The sequence below is a fragment of the Schistocerca cancellata genome, unplaced genomic scaffold (genome assembly GCF_023864275.1).
Source record: "Schistocerca cancellata isolate TAMUIC-IGC-003103 unplaced genomic scaffold, iqSchCanc2.1 HiC_scaffold_1114, whole genome shotgun sequence".
NCBI classification, from domain to species: Eukaryota; Metazoa; Arthropoda; class Insecta; order Orthoptera; family Acrididae; genus Schistocerca; species Schistocerca cancellata.
Window position 1 is genome coordinate 305,702 of NW_026047113.1, and position 27,568 is coordinate 333,269.

Below are 27,568 nucleotides of genomic sequence, written 5' to 3' on the forward strand. Positions count from 1 at the left end.
CCCGAGCGGCAGCGAGCGGCAGTCGAGCAAAGTCGGGACAAGTCGGGACGGGGACAGGGACAGGAATAGGAATGGTGCGAATGCACTGCAAACTACGCAGACACCTGGTGTGAGGCGAGGCGAGGCGAGGCGAGGAAGCCCACATCGCTACCAGTGGGCCCTCCAGCACGACACTGCCACACCCCGCACAGGCCCTCCGCTGAACACCAGGGACAAGATGCGTCCTCCGCTAGTGTCGAAGGCTGCACGCGCCCAGCGAATGACAGGGGGTGCAACGAGTAGCAGTGCGTCTCACACACGAGGCGGTGCGCCCGCCAATTCGGCCGTCACTCTGCTGGGACGCCGGGCGCGCCTCCCCCCGCCGTCCTCGAGGAACTGGCGGTTGCGGAAGGAAGCGCTTTCGTCAAATGCGGCCGAAAACTAACATTTTGTGTGTTGGGAGAAAAGCCGAACGCGAATTCTGCCGTGCTCCTACATTAGATGAGCGCCAACGGCCATACCATGATGAATACACCGGTTCTCGTCCGATCACTTGGATGGGTGACCGCCTGGGAAACCCGGGTGCTGCTGGCTCCCTTCTTGTTTTTTTTTTTTTTTGTTATGTCACCAGCTCAATTTTCAAACTACCTTTCTGTTGTGACAAAGATGCTTCTTTATGCCTTTTAAACTACTGTAATGGTACGAAAATGCAGTAATTAACTCAGTTTGAGGGAGAATGTGCTAACCAAGTTTGCCAAGAGCACTTTGAAAACGACAAAACAGTACAAATCGGCAGGTGATTTCTGATATACGTCATCGCCTATTGTTGTGTAGGAGTGTAGAGTTCCAAATTTGATTTGTAACCACGAATTTATTCCTTAGTCGTCTCGTCTCGTCTCGTCTCGTCTCGTCCCGCAGACGTTTGTCGTGCTTGCGCTGTATATGGACCACGACCCGAGCGGCAGTCGAGCAAAGTCGGGACAAGTCGGGACGGGGACAGGGACAGGGATAGGAATGGTGCGAATGCACTGCAAACTACGCAGACACCTGGTGTGAGGCGAGGCCAGGCGAGGCGAGGCGAGGCGAGGAAGCCCACATCGCTACCAGTGGGCCCTCCAGCACGACACTGCCACACCCCGCACAGGCCCTCCGCTGAACACCAGGGACAAGATGCGTCCTCCGCTAGTGTCGAAGGCTGCACGCAAACAGCGAATGACAGGGGGTGCAACGAGCAGCAGTACGTCTCACACACGCGGCGGTGCGCCCGCCAATTCGGCCGTCACTCTGCTGGGACGCCGGGCGCGCCTCCCCGCGCCGTCCTCGAGGAACTGGCGGTTGCGGAAGGAATCGCTTTCGTCAAATGCGGCCGAAAACTAACATTTTGTGTGTTGGGAGAAAAGCCGAACGCGAATTCTGCCGTTCTCCTACATTAGATGAGCGCCAACGGCCATACCATGATGAATACACCGGTTCTCGTCCGATCACCGAAGTTAAGCATCATCGGGCGCGGCTAGTACTTGGATGGGTGACCGCCTGGGAAACCCGGGTGCTGCTGGCTCCCTTCCTGTTTTTTTTTTGTTATGTCACCAGCCCAATTTTCAAACTACCTTTCTGTTGTGACAAAGATGCTTCTTTATGCCTTTTAAACTACTGTAATGGTACGAAAATGCAGTAATTAACTCAGTTTGAGGGAGAATCTGCTAACCAAGTTTGCCAAGAGGACTTTGAAAACGACAAAACAGTACGAATCGGCAGGTGATTTTTGAAATACGTCACCGCCTATTGTTGTGTAGGAGTGTAGAGTTCCAAATTTGATTTGTAACCTCGAATTTATTCCTTAGTCGTCTCGTCTCGTCTCGTCTCGTCTCGTCCCGCAGACGTTTGTCGTGCTTGCGCTGTCATATGGACCACGACCCGAGCGGCAGTCGAGCAAAGTCGGGACAAGTCGGGACGGGGCAGGGACAGGGATAGGAATGGTGCGAATGCACTGCAAACTACGCAGACACCTGGTGTGAGGCGAGGCGAGGCGAGGCGAGGCGAGGAAGCCCACATCGCTACCAGTGGGCCCTCCAGCACGACACTGCCACACCCCGCACAGGCCCTCCGCTGAACACCAGGGACAAGATGCGTCCTCCGCTAGTGTCGAAGGCTGCACGCGCCCAGCGAATGACAGGGGGTGCAACGAGCAGCAGTGCGTCTCACACACGCGGCGGTGCGCCCGCCAATTCGGCCGTCACTCTGCTGGGACGCCGGGCGCGCCTCCCCCCGCCGTCCTCGAGGAACTGGCGGTTGCGGAAGGAAGCGCTTTCGTCAAATGCGGCCGAAAACTAACAATTTGTGTGTTGGGAGAAAAGCCGAACGCGAATTCTGCCGTGCTCCTACATTAGATGAGCGCCAACGGCCATACCATGATGAATACACCGGTTCTCGTCCGATCACCGAAGTTAAGCATCATCGGGCCCGGCTAGTACTTGGATGGGTGACCGCCTGGGAAACCCGGGTGCTGCTGGCTCCCTTCGTGTTTTTTTTTGTTATGTCAACAGCCCAATTTTCAAACTACCTTTCTGTTGTGACAAAGATGCTTCTTTATGCCTTTTAAACTACTGTAATGGTACGAAAATGCTGTAATTAACTCAGTTTGAGGGAGAATGTGCTAACCAAGTTTGCCAAGAGCACTTTGAAAACGACAAAACAGTACAAATCGGCAGGTGATTTCTGAAATACGTCACCGCCTATTGTTGTGTAGGAGTGTAGAGTTCCAAATTTGATTTGTAACCACGAATTTATTCCTTAGTCGTCTCGTCTCGTCTCGTCTCGTCTCGTCCCGCAGACGTTTGTCGTGCTTGCGCTGTCATATGGACCACGACCCGAGCGGCAGTCGAGCAAAGTCGGGACAAGTCGGGACGGGGACAGGGACAGGGATAGGAATGGTGCGAATGCACTGCAAACTACGCAGACACCTGGTGTGAGGCGAGGCCAGGCGAGGCGAGGCGAGGCGAGGAAGCCCACATCGCTACCAGTGGGCCCTCCAGCACGACACTGCCACACCCCGCACAGGCCCTCCGCTGAACACCAGGGACAAGATGCGTCCTCCGCTAGTGTCGAAGGCTGCACGCGAACAGCGAATGACAGGGGGTGCAACGAGCAGCAGTACGTCTCACACACGCGGCGGTGCGCCCGCCAATTCGGCCGTCACTCTGCTGGGACGCCGGGCGCGCCTCCCCCCGCCGTCCTCGAGGAACTGGCGGTTGCGGAAGGAAGCGCTTTCGTCAAATGCCGTCGAAAACTAACATTTTGTGTGTTGGGAGAAAAGCCGAACGCGAATTCTGCCGTGCTCCTACATTAGATGAGCGCCAACGGCCATACCATGATGAATACACCGGTTCTCGTCCGATCACCGAAGTTAAGCATCATCGGGCCCGGCTAGTACTTGGATTGGTGACCGCCTGGGAAACCCGGGTGCTGCTGGCTCCCTTCGTGTTTTTTTTTGTTATGTCACCAGCCCAATTTTCAAACTACCTTTCTGTTGTGACAAAGATGCTTCTTTATGCCTTTTAAACTACTGTAATGGTACGAAAATGCAGTAATTAACTCAGTTTGAGGGAGAATGTGCTAACCAAGTTTGCCAAGAGCACTTTGAAAACGACAAAACAGTACAAATCGGCAGGTGATTTCTGAAATACGTCACCGCCTATTGTTGTGTAGGAGTGTAGAGTTCCAAATTTGATTTGTAACCACGAATTTATTCCTTAGTCGTCTCGTCTCGTCTCGTCTCGTCTCGTCCCGCAGACGTTTGTCGTGCTTGCGCTGTCATATGGACCACGACCCGAGCGGCAGTCGAGCAAAGTCGGGACAAGTCGGGACGGGGACAGGGACAGGGATAGGAATGGTGCGAATGCACTGCAAACTACGCAGACACCTGGTGTGAGGCGAGGCCAGGCGAGGCGAGGCGAGGCGAGGAAGCCCACATCGCTACCAGTGGGCCCTCCAGCACGACACTGCCACACCCCGCACAGGCCCTCCGCTGAACACCAGGGACAAGATGCGTCCTCCGCTAGTGTCGAAGGCTGCACGCGCCCAGCGAATGACAGGGGGTGCAACGAGCAGCAGTGCGTCTCACACACGCGGCGGTGCGCCCGCCAATTCGGCCGTCACTCTGCTGGGACGCCGGGCGCGCCTCCCCGCGCCGTCCTCGAGGAACTGGCGGTTGCGGAAGGAAGCGCTTTCGTCAAATGCGGCCGAAAACTAACATTTTGTGTGTTGGGAGAAAAGCCGAACGCGAATTCTGCCGTGCTCCTACATTAGATGAGCGCCAACGGCCATACCATGATGAATACAGCGGTTCTCGTCCGATCACCGAAGTTAAGAATCATCGGGCCCGGCTAGTACTTGGATGGGTGACCGCGTGGGAAACCCGGGTGCTGCTGGCTCCCTTCCTGTTTTTTTTTGTTATGTCACCAGCCCAATTTTCAAACTACCTTTCTGTTGTGACAAAGATGCTTCTTTATGCCTTTTAAACTACTGTAATGGTACGAAAATGCAGTAATTAACACAGTTTGAGGGAGAATGTGCTAACCAAGTTTGCCAAGAGGACTTTGAGAACGACAAAACAGTACGAATCGGCAGGTGATTTCTGAAATACATCACCGCCTATTGTTGTGTAGGAGTGTAGAGTTCCAAATTTGATTTGTAACCACGAATTTATTCCTTAGTCGTCTCGTCTCGTCTCGTCTCGTCTCGTCCCGCAGACGTTTGTCGTGCTTGCGCTGTCATATGGACCACGACCCGAGCGGCAGCGAGCGGCAGTCGAGCAAAGTCGGGACAAGTCGGGACGGGGACAGGGACAGAAATAGGAATGGTGAGAATGCACTGCAAACTACGCAGACACCTGGTGTGAGGCGAGGCGAGGCGAGGCGAGGAAGCCCACATCGCTACCAGTGGGCCCTCCAGCACGACACTGCCACACACCGCACAGGCCCACCGCTGAACACCAGGGACAAGATGCGTCCTCCGCTAGTGTCGAAGGCTGCACGCGCCCAGCGAATGACAGGGGGTGCAACGAGCAGCAGTGCGTCTCACACACGCGGCGGTGCGCCCGCCAATTCGGCCGTCACTCTGCTGGGACGCCGGGCGCGCCTCCCCCCGCCGTCCTCGAGGAACTGGCGGTTGCGGAAGGAAGCGCTTTCGTCAAATGCGGCCGAAAACTAACATTTTGTGTGTTGGGAGAAAAGCCGAACGCTAATTCTGCCGTGCTCCTACATTAGATGAGCGCCAACGGCCATACCATGATGAATACACCGGTTCTCGTCCGATCTCCGAAGTTAAGCATCATCGGGCCCGGCTAGTACTTGGATGGATGACCGCCTGGGAAACCCGGGTGCTGCTGGCTCCCTTCGTGTTTTTTTTTTTGTTATGTCACCAGCCCAATTTTCAAACTACCTTTCTGTTGTGACAAAGATGCTTCTTTATGCCTTTTAAACTACTGTAATGGTATGAAAATGCAGTAATTAACTCAGTTTGAGGGAGAATGTGCTAACCAAGTTTGCCGAGAGGACTTTGAAAACGACAAAACCGTACGAATCGGCAGGTGATTTCTGAAATACGTCACCGCCTATTGTTGTGTAGGAGTGTAGAGTTCCAAATTTGATTTGTAACCACGAATTTATTCCTTAGTCGTCTCGTCTCGTCTCGTCTCGTCTCGTCCCGCAGACGTTTGTCGTGCTTGCGCTGTCATATGGACCACGACCCGAGCGGCAGCGAGCGGCAGTCGAGCAAAGTCGGGACAAGTCGGGACGGGGACAGGGACAGGGATAGGAATGGTGCGAATGCACTGCAAACTACGCAGACACCTGGTGTGAGGCGAGGCGAGGCGAGGCGAGGCGAGGAAGCCCACATCGCTACCAGTGGGCCCTCCAGCACGACACTGCCACACCCCGCACCGACCCTCCGCTGAACACCAGGTACAAGATGCGTCCTCCGCTAGTGTCGAAGGCTGCACGCGCCCAGCGAATGACAGGGGGTGCAACGAGCAGCAGTGCGTCTCACACACGCGGCGGTGCGCCCGCCAATTCGGCCGTCACTCTGCTGGGACGCCGGGCGCGCCTCCCCGCGCCGTCCTCGAGGAACTGGCGGTTGCGGAAGGAAGCGCTTTCGTCAAATGCGGCCGAAAACTAACATTTTGTGTGTTGGGAGAAAAGCCGAACGCGAATTCTGCCGTGCTCCTACATTAGATGAGCGCCAACGGCCATACCATGATGAATACACAGGTTCTCGTCCGATCACCGAAGTTAAGCATCATCGGGACCGGCTAGTACTTGGATGGGTGACCGCGTGGGAAACCCGGGTGCTGCTGGCTCCCTTCCTGTTTTATTTTGTTATGTCACCAGCCCAATTTTCAAACTACCTTTCTGTTGTGACAAAGATGCTTCTTTATGCCTTTTAAACTACTGTAATGGTACGAAAATGCAGTAATTAACTCAGTTTGAGGGAGAATGTGCTAACCAAGTTTGCCAAGAGCACTTTGAAAACGACAAAACAGTACAAATCGGCAGGTGATTTCTGAAATACGTCACCGCCTATTGTTGTGTAGGAGTGTAGAGTTCCAAATTTGATTTGTAACCACGAATTTATTCCTTAGTCGTCTCGTCTCGTCTCGTCCCGTCTCGTCTCGTCCCGCAGACGTTTGTCGTGCTTGCGCTGTCATATGGACCACGACCCGAGCGGCAGCGAGCGGCAGTCGAGCAAAGTCGGGACAAGTCGGGACGGGGACAGGGACAGAAATAGGAATGGTGAGAATGCACTGCAAACTACGCAGACACCTGGTGTGAGGCGAGGCGAGGCGAGGCGAGGAAGCCCATATCGCTACCAGTGGGCCCTCCAGCACGACACTGCCACACCCCGCACAGGCCCTCCGCTGAACACCAGGGACAAGATGCGTCCTCCGCTAGTGTCGAAGGCTGCACGCGCCCAGCGAATGACAGGGGGTGCAACGAGCAGCAGTGCGTCTCACACACGCGGCGGTGCGCCCGCCAATTCGGCCGTCACTCTGCTGGGACGCCGGGCGCGCCTCCCCCCGCCGTCCACGAGGAACTGGCGGTTGCGGAAGGAAGCGCTTTCGTCAAATGCGGCCGAAAACTAACATTTTGTGTGTTGGGAGAAAAGCCGAACGCGAATTCTGCCGTGCTCCTACATTAGATGAGCGCCAACGGCCATACCATGATGAATACACCGGTTCTCGTCCGATCACCGAAGTTAAGCATCATCGGGCCCGGCTATACTTGGATGGGTGACCGCCTGGGAAACCCGGGTGCTGCTGGCTCCCTTCCTGTTTTTTTTTGTTATGTCACCAGCCCAATTTTCAAACTACCTTTCTGTTGTGACAAAGATGCTTCTTTATGCCTTTTAAACTACTGTAATGGTACGAAAATGCAGTAATTAACTCAGTTTGAGGGAGAATGTGCTAACCAAGTTTGCCAAGAGGATTTTGAGAACGACAAAACAGTACGAATCGGCAGGTGATTTCTGAAATACGTCACCGCCTATTGTTGTGTAGGAGTGTAGAGTTCCAAATTTGATTTGTAACCACGAATTTATTCCTTAGTCGTCTCGTCTCGTCTCGTCTCGTCTCGTCCCGCAGACGTTTGTCGTGCTTGCGCTGTCATATGGACCACGACCCGAGCGGCAGCGAGCGGCAGTCGAGCAAAGTCGGGACAAGTCGGGACGGGGACAGGGACAGAAATAGGAATGGTGAGAATGCACTGCAAACTACGCAGACACCTGGTGTGAGGCGAGGCGAGGCGAGGCGAGGCGAGGAAGCCCATATCGCTACCAGTGGGCCCTCCAGCACGACACTGCCACACCCCGCACAGGCCCTCCGCTGAACACCAGGGACAAGATGCGTCCTCCGCTAGGGTCGAAGGCTGCACGCGCCCAGCGAATGACAGGGGGTGCAACGAGCAGCAGTGCGTCTCACACACGCGGCGGTGCGCCCGCCAATTCGGCCGTCACTCTGCTGGGACGCCGGGCGCGCCTCCCCGCGCCGTCCTCGAGGAACTGGCGGTTGCGGAAGGAAGCGCTTTCGTCATATGCGGCCGAAAATTAACATTTTGTGTGTTGGGAGAAAAGCCGAACGCGAATTCTGCCGTGCTCCTACATTAGATGAGCGCCAACGGCCATACCATGATGAATACACCGGTTCTCGTCCGATCACCGAAGTTAAGCATCATCGGGCCCGGCTAGTACTTGGATGGGTGACCGCCTGGGAAACCCGGGTGCTGCTGGCTTCCTTCCTGTTTTTTTTTGTTATGTCACCAGCCCAATTTTCAAACTACCTTTCTGTTGTGACAAAGATGCTTCTTTATGCCTTTTAAACTACTGTAATGGTACGAAAATGCAGTAATTAACTCAGTTTGAGGGAGAATGTGCTAACCAAGTTTGCCGAGAGGACTTTGAAAACGACAAAACAGTACGAATCGGCAGGTGATTTCTGATATACGTCACCGGTTATTGTTGTGTAGGAGTGTAGAGTTCCAAATTTGATTTGTAACACGAATTTATTCCTTAGTCGTCTCGTATCGTCTCGTCTCGTCTCGTCCCGCAGACGTTTGTCGTGCTTGCGCTGTCATATGGACCACGACCCGAGCAGCAGCGAGCGGCAGTCGAGCGGCAGTCGGGACAAGTCGGGACGGGGACAGGGACAGGGATAGGAATGGTGCGAATGCACTGCAAACTACGCAGACACCTGGTGTGAGGCGAGGCGAGGCGAGGCGAGGCGAGGAAGCCCACATCGCTACCAGTGGGCCCTCCAGCACGACACTGCCACACACCGCACAGGCCCACCGCTGAACACCAGGGACAAGATGCGTCCTCCGCTAGTGTCGAAGGCTGCACGCGCCCAGCGAATGACAGGGGGTGCAACGAGCAGCAGTGCGTCTCACACACGCGGCGGTGCGCCCGCCAATTCGGCCGTCACTCTGCTGGGACGCCGGGCGCGCCTCCCCCCGCCGTCCTCGAGGAACTGGCGGTTGCGGAAGGAAGCGCTTTCGTCAAATGCGGCCGAAAACTAACATTTTGTGTGTTGGGAGAAAAGCCGAACGCTAATTCTGCCGTGCTCCTACATTAGATGAGCGCCAACGGCCATACCATGATGAATACACCGGTTCTCGTCCGATCTCCGAAGTTAAGCATCATCGGGCCCGGCTAGTACTTGGATGGATGACCGCCTGGGAAACCCGGGTGCTGCTGGCTCCCTTCGTGTTTTTTTTTTTGTTATGTCACCAGCCCAATTTTCAAACTACCTTTCTGTTGTGACAAAGATGCTTCTTTATGCCTTTTAAACTACTGTAATGGTATGAAAATGCAGTAATTAACTCAGTTTGAGGGAGAATGTGCTAACCAAGTTTGCCGAGAGGACTTTGAAAACGACAAAACCGTACGAATCGGCAGGTGATTTCTGAAATACGTCACCGCCTATTGTTGTGTAGGAGTGTAGAGTTCCAAATTTGATTTGTAACCACGAATTTATTCCTTAGTCGTCTCGTCTCGTCTCGTCTCGTCTCGTCCCGCAGACGTTTGTCGTGCTTGCGCTGTCATATGGACCACGACCCGAGCGGCAGCGAGCGGCAGTCGAGCAAAGTCGGGACAAGTCGGGACGGGGACAGGGACAGGGATAGGAATGGTGCGAATGCACTGCAAACTACGCAGACACCTGGTGTGAGGCGAGGCGAGGCGAGGCGAGGCGAGGAAGCCCACATCGCTACCAGTGGGCCCTCCAGCACGACACTGCCACACCCCGCACCGACCCTCCGCTGAACACCAGGTACAAGATGCGTCCTCCGCTAGTGTCGAAGGCTGCACGCGCCCAGCGAATGACAGGGGGTGCAACGAGCAGCAGTGCGTCTCACACACGCGGCGGTGCGCCCGCCAATTCGGCCGTCACTCTGCTGGGACGCCGGGCGCGCCTCCCCGCGCCGTCCTCGAGGAACTGGCGGTTGCGGAAGGAAGCGCTTTCGTCAAATGCGGCCGAAAACTAACATTTTGTGTGTTGGGAGAAAAGCCGAACGCGAATTCTGCCGTGCTCCTACATTAGATGAGCGCCAACGGCCATACCATGATGAATACACAGGTTCTCGTCCGATCACCGAAGTTAAGCATCATCGGGACCGGCTAGTACTTGGATGGGTGACCGCGTGGGAAACCCGGGTGCTGCTGGCTCCCTTCCTGTTTTATTTTGTTATGTCACCAGCCCAATTTTCAAACTACCTTTCTGTTGTGACAAAGATGCTTCTTTATGCCTTTTAAACTACTGTAATGGTACGAAAATGCAGTAATTAACTCAGTTTGAGGGAGAATGTGCTAACCAAGTTTGCCAAGAGCACTTTGAAAACGACAAAACAGTACAAATCGGCAGGTGATTTCTGAAATACGTCACCGCCTATTGTTGTGTAGGAGTGTAGAGTTCCAAATTTGATTTGTAACCACGAATTTATTCCTTAGTCGTCTCGTCTCGTCTCGTCCCGTCTCGTCTCGTCCCGCAGACGTTTGTCGTGCTTGCGCTGTCATATGGACCACGACCCGAGCGGCAGCGAGCGGCAGTCGAGCAAAGTCGGGACAAGTCGGGACGGGGACAGGGACAGAAATAGGAATGGTGAGAATGCACTGCAAACTACGCAGACACCTGGTGTGAGGCGAGGCGAGGCGAGGCGAGGAAGCCCATATCGCTACCAGTGGGCCCTCCAGCACGACACTGCCACACCCCGCACAGGCCCTCCGCTGAACACCAGGGACAAGATGCGTCCTCCGCTAGTGTCGAAGGCTGCACGCGCCCAGCGAATGACAGGGGGTGCAACGAGCAGCAGTGCGTCTCACACACGCGGCGGTGCGCCCGCCAATTCGGCCGTCACTCTGCTGGGACGCCGGGCGCGCCTCCCCCCGCCGTCCACGAGGAACTGGCGGTTGCGGAAGGAAGCGCTTTCGTCAAATGCGGCCGAAAACTAACATTTTGTGTGTTGGGAGAAAAGCCGAACGCGAATTCTGCCGTGCTCCTACATTAGATGAGCGCCAACGGCCATACCATGATGAATACACCGGTTCTCGTCCGATCACCGAAGTTAAGCATCATCGGGCCCGGCTAGTACTTGGATGGGTGACCGCCTGGGAAACCCGGGTGCTGCTGGCTTCCTTCCTGTTTTTTTTTGTTATGTCACCAGCCCAATTTTCAAACTACCTTTCTGTTGTGACAAAGATGCTTCTTTATGCCTTTTAAACTACTGTAATGGTACGAAAATGCAGTAATTAACTCAGTTTGAGGGAGAATGTGCTAACCAAGTTTGCCGAGAGGACTTTGAAAACGACAAAACAGTACGAATCGGCAGGTGATTTCTGATATACGTCACCGGTTATTGTTGTGTAGGAGTGTAGAGTTCCAAATTTGATTTGTAACACGAATTTATTCCTTAGTCGTCTCGTATCGTCTCGTCTCGTCTCGTCCCGCAGACGTTTGTCGTGCTTGCGCTGTCATATGGACCACGACCCGAGCAGCAGCGAGCGGCAGTCGAGCGGCAGTCGGGACAAGTCGGGACGGGGACAGGGACAGGGATAGGAATGGTGCGAATGCACTGCAAACTACGCAGACACCTGGTGTGAGGCGAGGCGAGGCGAGGCGAGGCGAGGAAGCCCACATCGCTACCAGTGGGCCCTCCAGCACGACACTGCCACACCCCGCACAGGCCCTCCGCTGAACACCAGGGACAAGATGCGTCCTCCGCTAGTGTCGAAGGCTGCACGCGCCCAGCGAATGACAGGGGGTGCAACGAGCAGCAGTGCGTCTCACACACGCGGTTGTGCGCCCGCCAATTCGGCCGTCACAATGCTGGGACGGCGGGCGCGCCTCCCCGCGCCGTCCTCGAGGAACTGGCGGTTGCGGAAGGAAGCGCTTTCGTCAAATGCGGCCGAAAACTAACATTTTGTGTGTTGGGAGAAAAGCCGAACGCGAATTCTGCCGTGCTCCTACATTAGATGAGCGCCAACGGCCATACCATGATGAATACACCGGTTCTCGTCCGATCACCGAAGTTAAGCATCATCGGGCCCGGCTAGTACTTGGATGGGTGACCGCCTGGGAAACCCGGGTGCTGCTGGCTTCCTTCCTGTTTTTTTTTTGTTATGTCACCAGCCCAATTTTCAAACTACCTTTCTGTTGTGACAAAGATGCTACTTTATGCCTTTTAAACTACTGTAATGGTACGAAAATGCAGTAATTAACTCAGTTTGAGGGAGAATGTGCTAACCAAGTTTGCCAAGAAGACTTTGAAAACGACAAAACAGTACGAATCGGCAGGTGATTTCTGAAAGACGTCACCGCCTATTGTTGTGTAGGAGTGTAGAGTTCCAAATTTGATTTGTAACCACGAATTTATTCCTTAGTCGTCTCGTCTCGTCTCGTCTCGTCTCGTCTCGTCTCGTCCAGCAGACGTTTGACGTGCTTGCGCTGTCATATGGACCACGACCCGAGCGGCAGCGAGCGGCAGTCGAGCAAAGTCGGGACAAGTCGGGACGGGGACAGGGACAGGAATAGGAATGGTGCGAATGCACTGCAAACTACGCAGACACCTGGTGTGAGGCGAGGCGAGGCGAGGCGAGGAAGCCCACATCGCTACCAGTGGGCCCTCCAGCACGACACTGCCACACCCCGCACAGGCCCTCCGCTGAACACCAGGGACAAGATGCGTCCTCCGCTAGTGTCGAAGGCTGCACGCGCCCAGCGAATGACAGGGGGTGCAACGAGCAGCAGTGCGTCTCACACACGAGGCGGTGCGCCCGCCAATTCGGCCGTCACTCTGCTGGGACGCCGGGCGCGCCTCCCCCCGCCGTCCTCGAGGAACTGGCGGTTGCGGAAGGAAGCGCTTTCGTCAAATGCGGCCGAAAACTAACATTTTGTGTGTTGGGAGAAAAGCCGAACGCGAATTCTGCCGTGCTCCTACATTAGATGAGCGCCAACGGCCATACCATGATGAATACACCGGTTCTCGTCCGATCACTTGGATGGGTGACCGCCTGGGAAACCCGGGTGCTGCTGGCTCCCTTCGTGTTTTTTTTTTTTTGTTATGTCACCAGCCCAATTTTCAAACTACCTTTCTGTTGTGACAAAGATGCTTCTTTATGCCTTTTAAACTACTGTAATGGTACGAAAATGCAGTAATTAACTCAGTTTGAGGGAGAATGTGCTAACCAAGTTTGCCAAGAGCACTTTGAAAACGACAAAACAGTACAAATCGGCAGGTGATTTCTGATATACGTCATCGCCTATTGTTGTGTAGGAGTGTAGAGTTCCAAATTTGATTTGTAACCACGAATTTATTCCTTAGTCGTCTCGTCTCGTCTCGTCTCGTCTCGTCTCGTCTCGTCCCGCAGACGTTTGTCGTGCTTGCGCTGTATATGGACCACGACCCGAGCGGCAGTCGAGCAAAGTCGGGACAAGTCGGGACGGGGACAGGGACAGGGATAGGAATGGTGCGAATGCACTGCAAACTACGCAGACACCTGGTGTGAGGCGAGGCGAGGCGAGGCGAGGAAGCCCACATCGCTACCAGTGGGCCCTCCAGCACGACACTGCCACACCCCGCACAGGCCCTCCGCTGAACACCAGGGACAAGATGCGTCCTCCGCTAGTGTCGAAGGCTGCACGCGCCCAGCGAATGACAGGGGGTGCAACGAGCAGCAGTGCGTCTCACACACGCGGCGGTGCGCCCGCCAATTCGGCCGTCACTCTGCTGGGACGCCGGGCGCGCCTCCCCGCGCCGTCCTCGAGGAACTGGCGGTTGCGTAAGGAAGCGCTTTCGTCAAATGCGGCCGAAAACTAACATTTTGTGTGTTGGGAGAAAAGCCGAACGCGAATTCTGCCGTGCTCCTACATTAGATGAGCGCCAACGGCCATACCATGATGAATACACCGGTTCTCGTCCGATCACCGAAGTTAAGCATCATCGGGCCCGGCTAGTACTTGGATGGGTGACCGCCTGGGAAACCCGGGTGCTGCTGGCTTCCTTCCTGTTTTTTTTTGTTATGTCACCAGCCCAATTTTCAAACTACCTTTCTGTTGTGACAAAGATGCTTCTTTATGCCTTTTAAACTACTGTAATGGTACGAAAATGCAGTAATTAACTCAGTTTGAGGGAGAATGTGCTAACCAAGTTTGCCAAGAAGACTTTGAAAACGACAAAACAGTACGAATCGGCAGGTGATTTCTGAAATACGTCACCGCCTATTGTTGTGTAGGAGTGTAGAGTTCCAAATTTGATTTGTAACCACGAATTTATTCCTTAGTCGTCTCGTCTCGTCTCGTCTCGTCTCGTCTCGTCTCGTCCAGCAGACGTTTGTCGTGCTTGCGCTGTCATATGGACCACGACCCGAGCGGCAGCGAGCGGCAGTCGAGCAAAGTCGGGACAAGTCGGGACGGGGACAGGGACAGGGATAGGAATGGTGCGAATGCACTGCAAACTACGCAGACACCTGGTGTGAGGCGAGGCGAGGCGAGGCGAGGAAGCCCACATCGCTACCAGTGGGCCCTCCAGCACGACACTGCCACACCCCGCACAGGCCCTCCGCTGAACACCAGGGACAAGATGCGTCCTCCGCTAGTGTCGAAGGCTGCACGCGCCCAGCGAATGACAGGGGGTGCAACGAGCAGCAGTGCGTCTCACACACGCGGCGGTGCGCCCGCCAATTCGGCCGTCACTCTGCTGGGACGCCGGGCGCGCCTCCCCCCGCCGTCCTCGAGGAACTGGCGGTTGCGGAAGGAAGCGCTTTCGTCAAATGCGGCCGAAAACTAACAATTTGTGTGTTGGGAGAAAAGCCGAACGCGAATTCTGCCGTGCTCCTACATTAGATGAGCGCCAACGGCCATACCATGATGAATACACCGGTTCTCGTCCGATCACCGAAGTTAAGCATCATCGGGCCTGGCTAGTACTTGGATGGGTGACCGCCTGGGAAACCCGGGTGCTGCTGGCTCCCTTCGTGTTTTTTTTTGTTATGTCAACAGCCCAATTTTCAAACTACCTTTCTGTTGTGACAAAGATGCTTCTTTATGCCTTTTAAACTACTGTAATGGTACGAAAATGCTGTAATTAACTCAGTTTGAGGGAGAATGTGCTAACCAAGTTTGCCAAGAGCACTTTGAAAACGACAAAACAGTACAAATCGGCAGGTGATTTCTGAAATACGTCACCGCCTATTGTTGTGTAGGAGTGTAGAGTTCCAAATTTGATTTGTAACCACGAATTTATTCCTTAGTCGTCTCGTCTCGTCTCGTCTCGTCTCGTCCCGCAGACGTTTGTCGTGCTTGCGCTGTCATATGGACCACGACCCGAGCGGCAGTCGAGCAAAGTCGGGACAAGTCGGGACGGGGACAGGGACAGGGATAGGAATGGTGCGAATGCACTGCAAACTACGCAGACACCTGGTGTGAGGCGAGGCCAGGCGAGGCGAGGCGAGGCGAGGAAGCCCACATCGCTACCAGTGGGCCCTCCAGCACGACACTGCCACACCCCGCACAGGCCCTCCGCTGAACACCAGGGACAAGATGCGTCCTCCGCTAGTGTCGAAGGCTGCACGCGAACAGCGAATGACAGGGGGTGCAACGAGCAGCAGTACGTCTCACACACGCGGCGGTGCGCCCGCCAATTCGGCCGTCACTCTGCTGGGACGCCGGGCGCGCCTCCCCCCGCCGTCCTCGAGGAACTGGCGGTTGCGGAAGGAAGCGCTTTCGTCAAATGCCGTCGAAAACTAACATTTTGTGTGTTGGGAGAAAAGCCGAACGCGAATTCTGCCGTGCTCCTACATTAGATGAGCGCCAACGGCCATACCATGATGAATACACCGGTTCTCGTCCGATCACCGAAGTTAAGCATCATCGGGCCCGGCTAGTACTTGGATTGGTGACCGCCTGGGAAACCCGGGTGCTGCTGGCTCCCTTCGTGTTTTTTTTTGTTATGTCACCAGCCCAATTTTCAAACTACCTTTCTGTTGTGACAAAGATGCTTCTTTATGCCTTTTAAACTACTGTAATGGTACGAAAATGCAGTAATTAACTCAGTTTGAGGGAGAATGTGCTAACCAAGTTTGCCAAGAGCACTTTGAAAACGACAAAACAGTACAAATCGGCAGGTGATTTCTGAAATACGTCACCGCCTATTGTTGTGTAGGAGTGTAGAGTTCCAAATTTGATTTGTAACCACGAATTTATTCCTTAGTCGTCTCGTCTCGTCTCGTCTCGTCTCGTCCCGCAGACGTTTGTCGTGCTTGCGCTGTCATATGGACCACGACCCGAGCGGCAGTCGAGCAAAGTCGGGACAAGTCGGGACGGGGACAGGGACAGGGATAGGAATGGTGCGAATGCACTGCAAACTACGCAGACACCTGGTGTGAGGCGAGGCCAGGCGAGGCGAGGCGAGGCGAGGAAGCCCACATCGCTACCAGTGGGCCCTCCAGCACGACACTGCCACACCCCGCACAGGCCCTCCGCTGAACACCAGGGACAAGATGCGTCCTCCGCTAGTGTCGAAGGCTGCACGCGCCCAGCGAATGACAGGGGGTGCAACGAGCAGCAGTGCGTCTCACACACGCGGCGGTGCGCCCGCCAATTCGGCCGTCACTCTGCTGGGACGCCGGGCGCGCCTCCCCGCGCCGTCCTCGAGGAACTGGCGGTTGCGGAAGGAAGCGCTTTCGTCAAATGCGGCCGAAAACTAACATTTTGTGTGTTGGGAGAAAAGCCGAACGCGAATTCTGCCGTGCTCCTACATTAGATGAGCGCCAACGGCCATACCATGATGAATACACCGGTTCTCGTCCAATCACCGAAGTTAAGCATCATCGGGCCCGGCTAGAACTTGGATGGGTGACCGCCTGGGAAACCCGGGTGCTGCTGGCTTCCTTCCTGTTTTTTTTTTGTTATGTCACCAGCCCAATTTTCAAACTACCTTTCTGTTGTGACAAAGATGCTTCTTTATGCCTTTTAAACTACTGTAATGGTACGAAAATGCAGTAATTAACTCAGTTTGAGGGAGAATGTGCTAACCAAGTTTGCCAAGAAGACTTTGAAAACGACAAAACAGTACGAATCGGCAGGTGATTTCTGAAATACGTCACCGCCTATTCTTGTGTAGGAGTGTAGAGTTCCAAATTTGATTTGTAACCACGAATTTATTCCTTAGTCGTCTCGTCTCGTCTCGTCTCGTCTCGTCTCGTCTCGTCCAGCAGACGTTTGTCGTGCTTGCGCTGTCATATGGACCACGACCCGAGCGGCAGCGAGCGGCAGTCGAGCAAAGTCGGGACAAGTCGGGACGGGGACAGGGACAGGGATAGGAATGGGGCGAATGCACTGCAAACTACGCAGACACCTGGTGTGAGGCGTGGCGAGGCAAGGCGAGGCGAGGCGAGGAAGCCCACATCGCTACCAGTGGGCCCTCCAGCACGACACTGCCACACCCCGCACAGGCCCTCCGCTGAACACCAGGGACAAGATGCGTCCTCCGCTAGTGTCGAAGGCTGCACGCGAACAGCGAATGACAGGGGGTGCAACGAGCAGAAGTACGTCTCACACACGCGGCGGTGCGCCCGCCAATTCGGCCGTCACTCTGCTGGGACGCCGGGCGCGCCTCCCCGCGCCGTCCTCGAGGAACTGGCGGTTGCGGAAGGAAGCGCTTTCGTCAAATGCGGCCGAAAACTAACATTTTGTGTGTTGGGAGAAAAGCCGAACGCGAATTCTGCCGTGCTCCTACATTAGATGAGCGCCAACGGCCATACCATGATGAATACACCGGTTCTCGTCCGATCTCCGAAGTTAAGCATCATCGGGCCCGGCTAGTACTTGGATGGGTGACCGCCTGGGAAACCCGGGTGCTGCTGGCTCCCTTCCTGTTTTTTTTTGTTATGTCACCAGCCCAATTTTCAAACTACCTTTCTGTTGTGACAAAGATGCATCTTTATGCCTTTTAAACTACTGTAATGGTACGAAAATGCAGTAATTAACTCAGTTTGAGGGAGAATGTGCTAACCAAGTTTGCCAAGAGGACTTTGAAAACGACAAAACAGTACGAATCGGCAGGTGATTTCTGAAATACGTCACCGCCTATTGTTGTGTAGGAGTGTAGAGTTCCAAATTTGATTTGTAACCACGAATTTATTCCTTAGTCGTCTCGTCTCGTCTCGTCTCGTCTCGTCCCGCAGACGTTTGTCGTGCTTGCGCTGTCATATGGACCACGACCCGAGCGGCAGTCGAGCAAAGTCGGGACAAGTCGGGACGGGGACAGGGACAGGGATAGGAATGGTGCGAATGCACTGCAAACTACGCAGACACCTGGTGTGAGGCGAGGCGAGGCGAGGCGAGGAAGCCCACATCGCTACCAGTGGGCCCTCCAGCACGACACTGCCACACCCCGCACAGGCCCTCCGCTGAACACCAGGGACAAGATGCGTCCTCCGCTAGTGTCGAAGGCTGCACGCGAACAGCGAATGACAGGGGGTGCAACGAGCAGCAGTACGTCTCACACACGCGGCGGTGCGCCCGCCAATTCGGCCGTCACTCTGCTGGGACGCCTGGCGCGCCTCCCCGCGCCGTCCTCGAGGAACTGGCGGTTGCGGAAGGAAGCGCTTTCGTCAAATGCGGCCGAAAACTAACATTTTGTGTGTTGGGAGAAAAGCCGAACGCGAATTCTGCCGTGCTCCTACATTAGATGAGCGCCAACGGCCATACCATGATGAATACACCGGTTCTCGTCCGATCACCGAAGTTAAGCATCATCGGGCCCGGCTAGTACTTGGATGGGTGACCGCCTGGGAAACCCGGGTGCTGCTGGCTCCCTTCCTGTTTTTTTTTTGTTATGTCACCAGCCCAATTTTTAAACTACCTTTCTGTTGTGACAAAGGTGCTTCTTTATGCCTTTTAAACTACTGTAATGGTACGAAAATGCAGTAATTAACTCAGTTTGAGGGAGAATGTGCTAACCAAGTTTGCCAAGAGGACTTTGAAAACGACAAAACAGTACGAATCGGCAGGTGATTTCTGAAATACGTCACCGCCTATTGTTGTGTAGGAGTGTAGAGTTCCAAATTTGATTTGTAACCACGATTTTATTCCTTAGTCGTCTCGTCTCGTCTCGTCTCGTCTCGTCCCGCAGACGTTTGTCGTGCTTGCGCTGTCATATGGACCACGACCCGAGCGGCAGTCGAGCAAAGTCGGGACAAGTCGGGACGGGGACAGGGACAGGGATAGGAATGGTGCGAATGCACTGCAAACTACGCAGACACCTGGTGTGAGGCGAGGCGAGGCGAGGCGAGGCGAGGAAGCCCACATCGCTACCAGTGGGCCCTCCAGCACGACACTGCCACACCCCGCACAGGCCCTCCGCTGAACACCAGGGACAAGATGCGTCCTCCGCTTGTGTCGAAGGCTGCACGCGCCCAGCGAATGACAGGGGGTGCAACGAGAAGCAGTGCGTCTCACACACGCGGCGGTGCGCCCGCCATTCGGCCGTCACTCTGCTGGGACGCCGGGCGCGCCTCCCCGCGCCGTCCTCGAGGAACTGGCGGTTGCGGAAGGAAGCGCTTTCGTCAAATGCGGCCGAAAACTAACATTTTGTGTGTTGGGAGAAAAGCCGAACGCGAATTCTGCCGTGCTCCTACATTAGATGAGCGCCAACGGCCATACCATGATGAATACACCGGTTCTCGTCCGATCTCCGAAGTTAAGCATCATCGGGCCCGGCTAGTACTTGGATGGGTGACCGCCTGGGAAACCCGGGTGCTGCTGGCTCCCTTCCTGGTTTTTTTTGTTATGTCACCAGCCCAATTTTCAAACTACCTTTCTGTTGTGACAAAGATGCTTCTTTATGCCTTTTAAACTACTGTAATGGTACGAAAATGCAGTAATTAACTCAGTTTGAGGGAGAATGTGCTAACCAAGTTTGCCAAGAGGACTTTGAAAACGACAAAACAGTACGAATCGGCAGGTGATTTCTGAAATACGTCACCGCCTATTGTTGTGTAGGTGTGTAGAGTTCCAAATTTGATTTGTAACCACGAATTTATTCCTTAGTCGTCTCGTCTCGTCTCGTCTCGTCTCGTCCCGCAGACGTTTGTCGTGCTTGCGCTGTCATATGGACCACGACCCGAGCGGCAGTCGAGCAAAGTCGGGACAAGTCGGGACGGGGACAGGGACAGGGATAGGAATGGTGCGAATAAACTGCAAACTACGCAGACACCTGGTGTGAGGCGAGGCGAGGCGAGGCGAGGCGAGGCGAGGAAGCCCAAATCGCTACCAGTGGGCCCTCCAGCACGACACTGCCACACCCCGCACAGGCCCTCCGCTGAACACCAGGGACAAGATGCGTCCTCCGCTAGTGTCGAAGGCTGCACGCGCCCAGCGAATGACAGGGGGTGCAACGAGCAGCAGTGCGTCTCACACACGCGGCGGTGCGCCCGCCAATTCGGCCGTCACTCTGCTGGGACGCCGGGCGCGCCTCCCCGCGCCGTCCTCGAGGAACTGGCGGTTGCGGAAGGAAGCGCTTTCGTCAAATGCGGCCGAAAACTAACATTTTGTGTGTTGGGAGAAAAGCCGAACGCGAATTCTGCCGTGCTCCTACATTAGATGAGCGCCAACGGCCATACCATGATGAATACACCGGTTCTCGTCCGATCACCGAAGTTAAGCATCATCGGGCCCGGCTAGTACTTGGATGGGTGACCGCCTGGGAAACCCGGATGCTGCTGGCTCCCTTCCTGTTTTTTTTTGTTATGTCACCAGCCCAATTTTCAAACTACCTTTCTGTTGTGACAAAGATGCTTCTTTATGCCTTTTAAACTACTGTAATGGTACGAAAATGCAGTAATTAACTCAGTTTGAGGGAGAATGTGCTAACCAAGTTTGCCAAGAGGACTTTGAAGACGACAAAACAGTACGAATCGGCAGGTGATTTCTGAAATACGTCACCGCCTATTGTTGTGCAGGTGTATAGAGTTCCAAATTTGATTTGTAACCACGAATTTATTCCTTAGTCGTCTCGTCTCGTCTCGTCTCGTCTCGTCCCGCAGACGTTTGTCGTGCTTGCGCTGTCATATGGACCACGGCCCGAGCGGCAGCGAGCGGCAGTCGTGACAGGGGGTGCAACGAGCAGCAGTACGTCTCACACACGCGGCGGTGCGCCCGCCAATTCGGCCGTCACTCTGCTGGGACGCCGGACGCGCCTCCCCGCGCCGTCCTCGAGGAACTGGCGGTTGCGGAAGGAAGCGCTTTCGTCAAATGCGGCCGAAAACTAACATTTTGTGTGTTGGGAGAAAAGCCGAACGCGAATTCTGCCGTGCTCCTACATTAGATGAGCGCCAACGGCCATACCATGATGAATACACCGGTTCTCGTCCGATCTCCGAAGTTAAGCATCATCGGGCCCGGCTAGTACTTGGATGGGTGACCGCCTGGGAAACCCGGGTGCTGCTGGCTCCCTTCCTGTTTTTTTTTGTTATGTCACCAGCCCAATTTTCAAACTACCTTTCTGTTGTGACAAAGATGCATCTTTATGCCTTTTAAACTACTGTAATGGTACGAAAATGCAGTAATTAACTCAGTTTGAGGGAGAATGTGCTAACCAAGTTTGCCAAGAGGACTTTGAAAACGACAAAACAGTACGAATCGGCAGGTGATTTCTGAAATACGTCACCGCCTATTGTTGTGTAGGAGTGTAGAGTTCCAAATTTGATTTGTAACCACGAATTTATTCCTTAGTCGTCTCGTCTCGTCTCGTCTCGTCTCGTCCCGCAGACGTTTGTCGTGCTTGCGCTGTCATATGGACCACGACCCGAGCGGCAGTCGAGCAAAGTCGGGACAAGTCGGGACGGGGACAGGGACAGGGATAGGAATGGTGCGAATGCACTGCAAACTACGCAGACACCTGGTGTGAGGCGAGGCGAGGCGAGGCGAGGAAGCCCACATCGCTACCAGTGGGCCCTCCAGCACGACACTGCCACACCCCGCACAGGCCCTCCGCTGAACACCAGGGACAAGATGCGTCCTCCGCTAGTGTCGAAGGCTGCACGCGAACAGCGAATGACAGGGGGTGCAACGAGCAGCAGTACGTCTCACACACGCGGCGGTGCGCCCGCCAATTCGGCCGTCACTCTGCTGGGACGCCTGGCGCGCCTCCCCGCGCCGTCCTCGAGGAACTGGCGGTTGCGGAAGGAAGCGCTTTCGTCAAATGCGGCCGAAAACTAACATTTTGTGTGTTGGGAGAAAAGCCGAACGCGAATTCTGCCGTGCTCCTACATTAGATGAGCGCCAACGGCCATACCATGATGAATACACCGGTTCTCGTCCGATCACCGAAGTTAAGCATCATCGGGCCCGGCTAGTACTTGGATGGGTGACCGCCTGGGAAACCCGGGTGCTGCTGGCTCCCTTCCTGTTTTTTTTTTGTTATGTCACCAGCCCAATTTTTAAACTACCTTTCTGTTGTGACAAAGGTGCTTCTTTATGCCTTTTAAACTACTGTAATGGTACGAAAATGCAGTAATTAACTCAGTTTGAGGGAGAATGTGCTAACCAAGTTTGCCAAGAGGACTTTGAAAACGACAAAACAGTACGAATCGGCAGGTGATTTCTGAAATACGTCACCGCCTATTGTTGTGTAGGAGTGTAGAGTTCCAAATTTGATTTGTAACCACGATTTTATTCCTTAGTCGTCTCGTCTCGTCTCGTCTCGTCTCGTCCCGCAGACGTTTGTCGTGCTTGCGCTGTCATATGGACCACGACCCGAGCGGCAGTCGAGCAAAGTCGGGACAAGTCGGGACGGGGACAGGGACAGGGATAGGAATGGTGCGAATGCACTGCAAACTACGCAGACACCTGGTGTGAGGCGAGGCGAGGCGAGGCGAGGCGAGGAAGCCCACATCGCTACCAGTGGGCCCTCCAGCACGACACTGCCACACCCCGCACAGGCCCTCCGCTGAACACCAGGGACAAGATGCGTCCTCCGCTTGTGTCGAAGGCTGCACGCGCCCAGCGAATGACAGGGGGTGCAACGAGAAGCAGTGCGTCTCACACACGCGGCGGTGCGCCCGCCATTCGGCCGTCACTCTGCTGGGACGCCGGGCGCGCCTCCCCGCGCCGTCCTCGAGGCACTGGCGGTTGCGGAAGGAAGCGCTTTCGTCAAATGCGGCCGAAAACTAACATTTTGTGTGTTGGGAGAAAAGCCGAACGCGAATTCTGCCGTGCTCCTACATTAGATGAGCGCCAACGGCCATACCATGATGAATACACCGGTTCTCGTCCGATCTCCGAAGTTAAGCATCATCGGGCCCGGCTAGTACTTGGATGGGTGACCGCCTGGGAAACCCGGGTGCTGCTGGCTCCCTTCCTGGTTTTTTTTGTTATGTCACCAGCCCAATTTTCAAACTACCTTTCTGTTGTGACAAAGATGCTTCTTTATGCCTTTTAAACTACTGTAATGGTACGAAAATGCAGTAATTAACTCAGTTTGAGGGAGAATGTGCTAACCAAGTTTGCCAAGAGGACTTTGAAAACGACAAAACAGTACGAATCGGCAGGTGATTTCTGAAATACGTCACCGCCTATTGTTGTGTAGGTGTGTAGAGTTCCAAATTTGATTTGTAACCACGAATTTATTCCTTAGTCGTCTCGTCTCGTCTCGTCTCGTCTCGTCCCGCAGACGTTTGTCGTGCTTGCGCTGTCATATGGACCACGACCCGAGCGGCAGTCGAGCAAAGTCGGGACAAGTCGGGACGGGGACAGGGACAGGGATAGGAATGGTGCGAATAAACTGCAAACTACGCAGACACCTGGTGTGAGGCGAGGCGAGGCGAGGCGAGGCGAGGCGAGGAAGCCCAAATCGCTACCAGTGGGCCCTCCAGCACGACACTGCCACACCCCGCACAGGCCCTCCGCTGAACACCAGGGACAAGATGCGTCCTCCGCTAGTGTCGAAGGCTGCACGCGCCCAGCGAATGACAGGGGGTGCAACGAGCAGCAGTGCGTCTCACACACGCGGCGGTGCGCCCGCCAATTCGGCCGTCACTCTGCTGGGACGCCGGGCGCGCCTCCCCGCGCCGTCCTCGAGGAACTGGCGGTTGCGGAAGGAAGCGCTTTCGTCAAATGCGGCCGAAAACTAACATTTTGTGTGTTGGGAGAAAAGCCGAACGCGAATTCTGCCGTGCTCCTACATTAGATGAGCGCCAACGGCCATACCATGATGAATACACCGGTTCTCGTCCGATCACCGAAGTTAAGCATCATCGGGCCCGGCTAGTACTTGGATGGGTGACCGCCTGGGAAACCCGGATGCTGCTGGCTCCCTTCCTGTTTTTTTTTGTTATGTCACCAGCCCAATTTTCAAACTACCTTTCTGTTGTGACAAAGATGCTTCTTTATGCCTTTTAAACTACTGTAATGGTACGAAAATGCAGTAATTAACTCAGTTTGAGGGAGAATGTGCTAACCAAGTTTGCCAAGAGGACTTTGAAGACGACAAAACAGTACGAATCGGCAGGTGATTTCTGAAATACGTCACCGCCTATTGTTGTGCAGGTGTATAGAGTTCCAAATTTGATTTGTAACCACGAATTTATTCCTTAGTCGTCTCGTCTCGTCTCGTCTCGTCTCGTCCCGCAGACGTTTGTCGTGCTTGCGCTGTCATATGGACCACGGCCCGAGCGGCAGCGAGCGGCAGTCGTGACAGGGGGTGCAACGAGCAGCAGTACGTCTCACACACGCGGCGGTGCGCCCGCCAATTCGGCCGTCACTCTGCTGGGACGCCGGACGCGCCTCCCCGCGCCGTCCTCGAGGAACTGGCGGTTGCGGAAGGAAGCGCTTTCGTCAAATGCGGCCGAAAACTAACATTTTGTGTGTTGGGAGAAAAGCCGAACGCGAATTCTGCCGTGCTCCTACATTAGATGAGCGCCAACGGCCATACCATGATGAATACACCGGTTCTCGTCCGATCACCGAAGTTAAGCATCATCGGGCCCGGCTAGTACTTGGATGGGTGACCGCCTGGAAAACCCGGGTGCTGCTGGCTCCCTTCGTGTTTTTTTTTGTTATTTCACCAGCCCAATTTTCAAACTACCTTTTCTGTTGTGACAAAGATGCTTCTTTATGCCTTTTAAACTACTGTAATGGTACGAAAATGCAGTAATTAACTCAGTTTGAGGGAGAATGTGCTAACCAAGTTTGCCAAGAGGACTTTGAAAACGACAAAACAGTACGAATCGGCAGGTGATTTCTGAAATACGTCACCGCCTATTGTTGTGTAGGAGTGTAGAGTTCCAAATTTGATTTGTAACAACGAATTTATTCCTTAGTCGTCTCGTCTCGTCTCGTCTCGTCTCGTCCCGCAGACGTTTGTCGTGCTTGCGCTGTCTTATGGACCACGACCCGAGCGGCAGCGAGCGGCAGTCGAGCAAAGTCGGGACAAGTCGGGACGGGGACAGGGACAGGGATAGGAATGGTGCGAATGCACTGCAAACTACGCAGACACCTGGTGTGAGGCGAGGCGAGGCGAGGCGAGGAAGCCCACATCGCTACCAGTGGGCCCTCCAGCACGACACTGCCACACCCCGCACAGGCCCTCCGCTGAACACCAGGGACAAGATGCGTCCTCCGCTAGTGTCGAAGGCTGCACTTGCCCAGTGAATGACAGGGGGTGCAACGAGCAGCAGTGCGTCTCACACACGCGGCGGTGCGCCCGCCAATTCGGCCGTCACTCTGCTGGGACGCCGGGCGCGCCTCCCCGCGCCGTCCTCGAGGAACTGGCGGTTGCGGAAGGAAGCGCTTTCGTCAAATGCGGCCGAAAACTAACATTTTGTGTGTTGGGAGAAAAGCCGAACGCGAATTCTGCCGTGCTCCTACATTAGATGAGCGCCAACGGCCATACCATGATGAATACACCGGTTCTCGTCCGATCACCGAAGTTAAGCATCATCGGGCCCGGCTAGTACTTGGATGGGTGACCGCCTGGGAAACGCGGGTGCTGCTGGCTCCCTTCCTGTTTTTTTTTGTTATGTCACCAGCCCAATTTTCAAACTACCTTTCTGTTGTGACAAAGATGCTTCTTTATGCCTTTTAAACTACTGTAATGGTACGAAAATGCAGTAATTAACTCAGTTTGAGGGAGAATGAGCTAACCAAGTTTGCCAAGAGGACTTTGAAAACGACAAAACAGTACGAATCGGCAGGTGATTTCTGAAATACGTCACCGCCTATTGTTGTGTAGGTGTGTAGAGTTCCAAATTTGATTTGTAACCACGAATTTATTCCTTAGTCGTCTCGTCTCGTTTCGTCTCGTCTCGTCCCGCAGACGTTTGTCGTGCTTGCGCTGTCATATGGACCACGACCCGAGCGGCAGTCGAGCAAAGTCGGGACAAGTCGGGACGGGGACAGGGACAGGGATAGGAATGGTGCGAATGCACTGCAAACTACGCAGACACCTGGTGTGAGGCGAGGCGAGGCGAGGCGAGGCGAGGCGAGGAAGCCCACATCGCTACCAGTGGGCCCTCCAGCACGACACTGCCACACCCCGCACAGGCCCTCCGCTGAACACCAGGGACAAGATGCGTCCTCCGCTAGTGTCGAAGGCTGCACGCGCCCAGCGAATGACAGGGGGTGCAACGAGCAGCAGTGCGTCTCACACACGCGGCGGTGCGCCCGCCAATTCGGCCGTCACTCTGCTGGGACGCCGGGCGCGCCTCCCCGCGCCGTCCTCGAGGAACTGGCGGTTGCGGAAGGAAGCGCTTTCGTCAAATGCGGGTGAAAACTAACATTTTGTGTGTTGGGAGAAAAGCCGAACGCGAATTCTGCCGTGCTCCTACATTAGATGAGCGCCAACGGCCATACCATGATGAATACACCGGTTCTCGTCCGATCACCGAAGTTAAGCATCATCGGGCCCGGCTAGTACTTGGATGGGTGACCGCCTGGGATACCCGGGTGCTGCTGGCTCCCTTCCTGTTTTTTTTGTTATGTCACCAGCCCAATTTTCAAACTACCTTTCTGTTGTGACAAAGATGCTTCTTTATGCCTTTAAACTACTGTAATAGTACGAAAATGCAGTAATTAACTCAGTTTGAGGGAGAATGTGCTAACCAAGTTTGCCAAGAGGAGTTTGAAAACGACAAAACAGTACGAATCGGCAGGTGATTTCTGAAATACGTCACCGCCTATTGTTGTGTAGGTGTGTAGATTTCCAAATTTGATTTGTAACCACGAATTTATTCCTTAGTCGTCTCGTCTCGTCTCGTCTCGTCTCGTCCCGCAGACGTTTGTCGTGCTTGCGCTGTCATATGGACCACGACCCGAGCGGCAGTCGAGCAAAGTCGGGACAAGTCGGGACGGGGACAGGGACAGGGATAGGAATGGTGCGAATGCACTGCAAACTACGCAGACACCTGGTGTGAGGCGAGGCGAGGCGAGGCGAGGAAGCCCACATCGCTACCAGCGGGCCCTCCAGCACGACACTGCCACACCCCGCACAGGCCCTCCGCTGAACACCAGGGACAAGATGCGTCCTCCGCTAGTGTCGAAGGGTGCACG

General features: G+C 54.7%; 27 non-coding genes across 27 annotated transcripts; all 27 read left to right on the top strand.

Moving 5' to 3' along the window:
• The first annotated feature begins 1,418 nt into the window (after positions 1–1,418).
• Positions 1,419–1,537, top strand: LOC126158852 (5S ribosomal RNA). Its single transcript, XR_007533830.1, has one exon. It is a non-coding gene; the product is annotated as a 5S ribosomal RNA (ribosomal RNA).
• An 835-nt stretch (positions 1,538–2,372) lies between these two features.
• Positions 2,373–2,491, top strand: LOC126159026 (5S ribosomal RNA). The gene has a single exon (XR_007533972.1). It is a non-coding gene; the product is annotated as a 5S ribosomal RNA (ribosomal RNA).
• An 840-nt stretch (positions 2,492–3,331) lies between these two features.
• Positions 3,332–3,450, top strand: LOC126158893 (5S ribosomal RNA). The gene has a single exon (XR_007533868.1). It is a non-coding gene; the product is annotated as a 5S ribosomal RNA (ribosomal RNA).
• Positions 3,451–4,290: 840 nt separating this feature from the next.
• LOC126158968 (5S ribosomal RNA) lies at positions 4,291–4,409 on the top strand. The gene has a single exon (XR_007533939.1). It is a non-coding gene; the product is annotated as a 5S ribosomal RNA (ribosomal RNA).
• Positions 4,410–5,249: 840 nt separating this feature from the next.
• Positions 5,250–5,368, top strand: LOC126158911 (5S ribosomal RNA). The gene has a single exon (XR_007533886.1). It is a non-coding gene; the product is annotated as a 5S ribosomal RNA (ribosomal RNA).
• An 847-nt stretch (positions 5,369–6,215) lies between these two features.
• LOC126158974 (5S ribosomal RNA) lies at positions 6,216–6,334 on the top strand. The gene has a single exon (XR_007533944.1). It is a non-coding gene; the product is annotated as a 5S ribosomal RNA (ribosomal RNA).
• An 845-nt stretch (positions 6,335–7,179) lies between these two features.
• Positions 7,180–7,297, top strand: LOC126158926 (5S ribosomal RNA). Its single transcript, XR_007533900.1, has one exon. It is a non-coding gene; the product is annotated as a 5S ribosomal RNA (ribosomal RNA).
• Positions 7,298–8,142: 845 nt separating this feature from the next.
• On the top strand, positions 8,143–8,261 carry LOC126159027 (5S ribosomal RNA). Its single transcript, XR_007533973.1, has one exon. It is a non-coding gene; the product is annotated as a 5S ribosomal RNA (ribosomal RNA).
• Positions 8,262–9,106: 845 nt separating this feature from the next.
• On the top strand, positions 9,107–9,225 carry LOC126158913 (5S ribosomal RNA). The gene has a single exon (XR_007533888.1). It is a non-coding gene; the product is annotated as a 5S ribosomal RNA (ribosomal RNA).
• An 847-nt stretch (positions 9,226–10,072) lies between these two features.
• On the top strand, positions 10,073–10,191 carry LOC126158975 (5S ribosomal RNA). Its single transcript, XR_007533945.1, has one exon. It is a non-coding gene; the product is annotated as a 5S ribosomal RNA (ribosomal RNA).
• Positions 10,192–11,036: 845 nt separating this feature from the next.
• On the top strand, positions 11,037–11,155 carry LOC126159028 (5S ribosomal RNA). Its single transcript, XR_007533974.1, has one exon. It is a non-coding gene; the product is annotated as a 5S ribosomal RNA (ribosomal RNA).
• An 845-nt stretch (positions 11,156–12,000) lies between these two features.
• On the top strand, positions 12,001–12,119 carry LOC126159029 (5S ribosomal RNA). The gene has a single exon (XR_007533975.1). It is a non-coding gene; the product is annotated as a 5S ribosomal RNA (ribosomal RNA).
• A 1,781-nt stretch (positions 12,120–13,900) lies between these two features.
• Positions 13,901–14,019, top strand: LOC126159030 (5S ribosomal RNA). Its single transcript, XR_007533976.1, has one exon. It is a non-coding gene; the product is annotated as a 5S ribosomal RNA (ribosomal RNA).
• Positions 14,020–14,869: 850 nt separating this feature from the next.
• Positions 14,870–14,988, top strand: LOC126158865 (5S ribosomal RNA). Its single transcript, XR_007533842.1, has one exon. It is a non-coding gene; the product is annotated as a 5S ribosomal RNA (ribosomal RNA).
• An 840-nt stretch (positions 14,989–15,828) lies between these two features.
• On the top strand, positions 15,829–15,947 carry LOC126158894 (5S ribosomal RNA). The gene has a single exon (XR_007533869.1). It is a non-coding gene; the product is annotated as a 5S ribosomal RNA (ribosomal RNA).
• An 840-nt stretch (positions 15,948–16,787) lies between these two features.
• On the top strand, positions 16,788–16,906 carry LOC126158977 (5S ribosomal RNA). Its single transcript, XR_007533947.1, has one exon. It is a non-coding gene; the product is annotated as a 5S ribosomal RNA (ribosomal RNA).
• Positions 16,907–17,767: 861 nt separating this feature from the next.
• Positions 17,768–17,886, top strand: LOC126158653 (5S ribosomal RNA). The gene has a single exon (XR_007533643.1). It is a non-coding gene; the product is annotated as a 5S ribosomal RNA (ribosomal RNA).
• An 830-nt stretch (positions 17,887–18,716) lies between these two features.
• LOC126158599 (5S ribosomal RNA) lies at positions 18,717–18,835 on the top strand. Its single transcript, XR_007533593.1, has one exon. It is a non-coding gene; the product is annotated as a 5S ribosomal RNA (ribosomal RNA).
• An 835-nt stretch (positions 18,836–19,670) lies between these two features.
• On the top strand, positions 19,671–19,789 carry LOC126158654 (5S ribosomal RNA). The gene has a single exon (XR_007533644.1). It is a non-coding gene; the product is annotated as a 5S ribosomal RNA (ribosomal RNA).
• An 840-nt stretch (positions 19,790–20,629) lies between these two features.
• Positions 20,630–20,748, top strand: LOC126158614 (5S ribosomal RNA). Its single transcript, XR_007533607.1, has one exon. It is a non-coding gene; the product is annotated as a 5S ribosomal RNA (ribosomal RNA).
• Positions 20,749–21,353: 605 nt separating this feature from the next.
• On the top strand, positions 21,354–21,472 carry LOC126158655 (5S ribosomal RNA). The gene has a single exon (XR_007533645.1). It is a non-coding gene; the product is annotated as a 5S ribosomal RNA (ribosomal RNA).
• Positions 21,473–22,302: 830 nt separating this feature from the next.
• LOC126158600 (5S ribosomal RNA) lies at positions 22,303–22,421 on the top strand. Its single transcript, XR_007533594.1, has one exon. It is a non-coding gene; the product is annotated as a 5S ribosomal RNA (ribosomal RNA).
• An 835-nt stretch (positions 22,422–23,256) lies between these two features.
• On the top strand, positions 23,257–23,375 carry LOC126158656 (5S ribosomal RNA). Its single transcript, XR_007533646.1, has one exon. It is a non-coding gene; the product is annotated as a 5S ribosomal RNA (ribosomal RNA).
• Positions 23,376–24,215: 840 nt separating this feature from the next.
• On the top strand, positions 24,216–24,334 carry LOC126158615 (5S ribosomal RNA). The gene has a single exon (XR_007533608.1). It is a non-coding gene; the product is annotated as a 5S ribosomal RNA (ribosomal RNA).
• A 605-nt stretch (positions 24,335–24,939) lies between these two features.
• On the top strand, positions 24,940–25,058 carry LOC126158657 (5S ribosomal RNA). The gene has a single exon (XR_007533647.1). It is a non-coding gene; the product is annotated as a 5S ribosomal RNA (ribosomal RNA).
• An 841-nt stretch (positions 25,059–25,899) lies between these two features.
• On the top strand, positions 25,900–26,018 carry LOC126158617 (5S ribosomal RNA). Its single transcript, XR_007533610.1, has one exon. It is a non-coding gene; the product is annotated as a 5S ribosomal RNA (ribosomal RNA).
• An 840-nt stretch (positions 26,019–26,858) lies between these two features.
• Positions 26,859–26,977, top strand: LOC126158851 (5S ribosomal RNA). The gene has a single exon (XR_007533829.1). It is a non-coding gene; the product is annotated as a 5S ribosomal RNA (ribosomal RNA).
• Positions 26,978–27,568: the final 591 nt, after the last annotated feature.